Raw genomic sequence first — 5,352 nt, 5'->3', positions numbered from 1 at the left:
ATATATATATATATATATATGTGTGTGTGTATATATATACAAGCTGGACTGGGAAGCTCAGTCCTCACCTCCTTCTACAGGTGTGCAGTGGAGAGCATCCTGTGCTCCAGCATCAATGTGTGGCATGGAGGCTGCACAGCTGCAAAAAGAAAAGCTTTGCAGAGAGTGGTGAAGGCTGCACAGAAGACTGTTGGAGTCAGCCTCCCCACCATCACAGACATCTACACCTACAGATGCAGGAAGAGGGTCACCTGCATCATGAAGGACCCCACTCACCCAGCACACACACTTTTTGCCCCGCTCCCCTTAGGAAGGAGGTTGAGGAGCATTAAGTGTAGAACCACTAGACTGAGGAACAGCTTCTACCCTGAGGCTGTTAGAGTCATGAATCTGTAACCAGAATAATCACTGTGAAAAACCACATCATGTTGCTGCTGATCTGTTTCAATGTTGGTGTGTTCATGTGTGCACATCTGCTTACACGGACTCGTGTTCAGGTTTGTGCTGATGTTCCATGTGATGTTTTTATGCTATTAGTGCTTAGTGTATATTTAGTTGATGTTTTTCTTAGTTAATACCTTGGATGTTATTGTTTTTCTTTTACAGTTTATTGTTGGATGTAACTGGGACCCTGTGTACATAATTTCTCTCCACCACATTGACTCTGACTCTGATATATACCTGTTGCTGTTTATAGCAAAGTATCATTTTAGCCATTTTGATCAAACCTTATAAATAATGCTATGCACAATTTCACGATATTGCAAGATCTTGTGATTTAAATTTCTGAGGGTTACATTAAAATTCCTCAAGTGGTTAATGAGATATTTTGCTAACAGCCAAACATGGTTGACACAGTGGGTTAATGTCAATGTTTTCTTCCCTGTTCAGCACTAAACATATCTTTAAATTACTTTCAGAAACACAAAATGTTACCTCTATCTCCTAAATTGACTGAACTATACCCATTTTGGTGTTTTCTAATTTCAGTTGCCTGCGGCAGCCATCTTGAATTGGATAAACTCCAAAGATTTATCAGTTGTGGATTATTCAATGCAAGTTTCATTAAAATTTGTCCAGTGTTTCAGGGAATATTTTGCTAACAGATGGTCATGGTAGGTAATAATAAAAAATAAAAAAAATAAGCAAAGAAGTTGTGCATGTTGCGCTGTGCTCAAAATATGTAAAGGGATCAGTCTGAACTGTTCCCACATCAAATATAAGGTCAGAAGCTGCAGAATTGATCGAACTACAGCCAGTTTTGTGATTAATACGGTCATTTGGATGCAGTGGCCATCTTGAATTGGATTGACACCAACTGTTAAAGAGTTGTTGATGTTCATTCAGTGATAATTTTTTGCAAGTTTCAATATAATTTGTCTGGAAGCTCTTGACATATCTTGCTAACAGATAAACGAATTTGCACATGCACACACAGACACACATTCCTTTAGCCTTTGGCAACAGGCGATAAACAACTCATTACCTATTCAAAAACAAAACACAAAGCTACAGACTATTTAATGAGCAGCTGCTTCCAAACTTTGGCTTCTACATTCAGTCCTTGGCCAGAAACGTAGTTGCTTTTAAACTGTCTCCATTTCTAACACAATATTAGCCTATTCCCTTTATATTACATCTGTCATGATAAAATTAGACTAATGGAGACACCACTAAGCTTAAATGTCATGAAACATTTGGATTTGTAGATAAATAAATGACAATAGATTTCATAAAGTCGGTCAGCATTTGGGTGATGTTCAGTTTTAGGGAAAAAAATAACAAAATAATTATTATTATAAGTTATTTCTTCCCTAAATTACTCATTCTTGTTTCCTCTACAGGCATCTCAGTTCCCGCCTCCATTTTGAGCAGAGGAGGCAATTACAGAGGAAGATGATGAAATTTTAAACAAATGTCACACATGAAGTTGCATTTTAAAGGATTGCTTGGTTTAAATATGAAGCTGTGTTTTTTTTTAATCATTTCTACCTGAAAAACAGCAAATTTATTTGCAATTTAATGCATCCTGGACATAATTTAGTGTTACACTTTGGGATTTATGAGTCATGCCCCTATTCAGCTGTCACAGGTGCTAAAAAGACTCAAAGGACACACTATTGCATTCCTGCCTGCAGCTCTTCCAACAAGCCCCCTCACACCTCCATCCTCCAGGAATTGAGAAATCCTTCAAAATATCTGAGCTGAGATCAGTTTATGTGGTACAAACAGGAGGATAAAGGAGAGGTTGGGAATAACTAACTCAAATAAAATGAATGAGGTAAGCCAAAAAATGGCATTTAAACCCTCTGAATATAGGAATAATAAATCTATGATCACAATGGCCTCAACACAGCCTCTTTTAGTCACCTCTTAATCGGATCTTCTGCACATGAATCATAGATTTTTAAAGCGTGTGTCAAAATAACCGGGCCTTAATCTTATTTAGTGGAGATATTCAGCTTTCAGAGTGTTGGAAAAAAAACAAAAACTAAATAATATAAAATGAATGTTATCCCTCAAATCACAAAAAAACAGCCCTGTTGTTGCCATTACTTACAAAAGAATGCAAAATGTAATAATGCAACTATATTAATGCACTTTAGTGGTTAATTGTTTAATTATAGTAATTTATCTTTAGAGGTAAATAGGTTTTGAACTGTATACCAAAACTCTTTATGACGGTCTAACAACACTAAACTATTGTTGGTTTGCTAACATAAATCGGGAGAAGCAAATTATATTTTGGTTATATTTAGAGATATTCTTGTAAACATGCTTTGCTTAATATTTAATTCTAAATATGCTGGATAAAGAAAGTAATTAACTAAATAAATAAATAATTTATTGACATTTTTCCCGCAATACTACATCTAATAATTTTCACCACAGCTGCATGAGTACGAGCCTGCAAATGCCAAATAACCACAGCTTCCAGTGTTGTGTCAAGTGTTACAGAGAGCGCCCTGAATTTTTAGCATTAGCAGGCAGGATGAACTGAGTCAGGGCTGTCCGAGCTTTGGCTCTGGCACACATCATCACGTCCAGCTCAGACCTGTCCGATCATTATCAACACTTTGATCCAAACTAAACCATATTTGTATACTAATCAACCAAATCAAACTAAAAATCTATCATGGATGGGCCAATGAACCCCCCCCCCCGCCCCCCTGCTACGTGTTCTCGTTTATTCTGCCCATGTTAGTCGTGCATTTCCTCAATTTTAATTTTTACACACAACTTGAACCTGATTCTTGGCTGTACTCTCAATTTGACACAAGTGCATGAAGAATGCACTTAAAATTTTCAATATGTTGCATTAAAAAGACTGTAATGTTGGAATAGGCACATAAAAGCATCTAAAATGTTCTAGTCTGGAATTATAATGTATTTTAATATAATAATAATTATTATTATATTTATTTATAGGGCATACATATATTACTATTATTATTATTATTATTATTATTATTATTATGTATTAATGTATAAATGTAGCTGTTTTTTTTTTTTGCTTTGCTTTTTCAATATAATTTTCTTCCATTTTTTATTTATTTATATACCTTACTTTATGATTGTCCACTGTTGTCATCATTCTTTGTTTAAAACAGGTCCTTCTTGTAAATGAGTCCTTGAGGCTCACTGAAACTAACCTGTATAAATAAAGGTTGAATTAATTTAATAAAAACATGCAAAAATATCATTAACAAATTTGCTTACAACTACATCCAAAGGATGTACAGGCTACGTCATATACATACTAATAGTGTTACAAATAAAGACACAGTGAACTGAAATCAAGTAAATTTGAATTATGAACTCCTTAAAAAAAATCCATTGTTGATGCAGTAAATGTTGATTTCATTTTAATGTTTGAAGAAGGTTTGTTGAGTTGCAACGGCTAACACAAATTACTTGATTAAAGTCAGTTTAACAGATACTGATCTTAAATTCAATGTGGTAGTCGCTAATCTAATCTAATCCAGACATTTTGTATGTGACTGCACATTACATTAACCTGAAACACATCGGTTGATCTGCATTCCATCATAAAATAAGAGAGTTTTAATCTTCTGATTTCTAAAAAATAAAAAGGCCAAGACAGGAGCAGGAACCATTCTGGTGTGGTAAAAACAAGAAGATGAACTTCATGAGGCATCATCAGTCGCTCAGATTCTGTGAAAATGCTGACTTTAATGAGAACGTTCGCTGTGGAGCCTCTCCAGCCAACCGGGCTGCCAGGTAGTCATTAGAGGGACAGATGGTGCTGCAGCTGATTGCTCTCTCTGCTGACCTATTTGAAAGTGTTTTTGCTCATAATGCCCTCCACAGGGTTGGTGAGCAGCATAGGAAAAAAATAGTAAGAGCAAAGTAAAACTCAGATACATTATAATGATAATGATGTAGTAAATAAAGATGTTTTGAGGCGTGGGAGGCTCCTGGGGGCTCACTGAAAATGTTATTTACTCCAAATATCGGTGCAAAAAACATCTTCTCATACAAAGCCAAGTAACAGACTGAACATCTCTTTGCCTTCTTCAAAAGATCTTTTCTGAAATATATATATATAAAACAAAACATCTAGACAAATTAGGTGCAGGGAGAAAATGTCAAAGCTGAACTGAATGGAAAGTAAAGATTATTTTATGTATGTGCGCGCTCGCATAAAATACAAAAGCAAGCTATTTTCTTTACAAGCGGAGTTTATCCTCAGACAAAACAAAAGATGTTATCTCTCCTGGTGCTCTGATTTACATCAAGATCCGTATATCTGCTTGCACAAGAAAATCGGAATCATCAGAGGTTCATGTTTGGCAACGTTCACCGAGTTTGATCTGAGGACGAGACGACACGGAACGCAGCAGCTTTTGCAGATATAACGAGGGCTGGATGGTGGACAGAGGAATTATGGGTCATTGCTATGGAGGCTGTCGTTTTATGTGTTGAAGCAAAACACGGAGGTGAGCGCCATGATCTTCCAAGACAAAAAAAAAAAAAATGAACTGAACAATGCTGGTTTCTGTGACAAAATTAATAATAATATTAATAAAAAACTATAATGTCTACAGATTTTCTCAGAATATTTTAAAATATGCTTGTCTGCAAAGAAAATAGTGAGCCTCTAACTCTGTGTATTTTCTTATTATGAATTAATTTTTCAATAAAATAGTGAGTAGACTGAATCATTCATACAATCCATGTGTAGTCCACTTGGTGATGACTCACTTTGTGTTGTTTCATAGAAGTAAAATAGCAGCAGACCTTTATGGTAAGCTCCCAGATGTTGATATTTTATGAAGATCTTTCTGTGATATCAGCTGTTTGTCTCAAAAAGGCACCAGAATATATATA

At 35.5% G+C, this 5,352-nt stretch overlaps 1 protein-coding gene across 1 annotated transcript in view; it reads right to left on the bottom strand.

Moving 5' to 3' along the window:
- The window catches only part of ttc21b (tetratricopeptide repeat domain 21B), a 309,444-nt gene that overhangs the window by 295,778 nt on the left and 8,314 nt on the right, over positions 1-5,352 (bottom strand). The window lies entirely within an intron of this gene.

Source organism: Nematolebias whitei, chromosome 13, assembly GCF_014905685.2.
Source record: "Nematolebias whitei isolate Nwh7 chromosome 13, NemWhi1, whole genome shotgun sequence".
Taxonomy (NCBI): Eukaryota; Metazoa; Chordata; class Actinopteri; order Cyprinodontiformes; family Rivulidae; genus Nematolebias; species Nematolebias whitei.
This window is presented reverse-complemented; position numbering and strand designations above follow the sequence as displayed.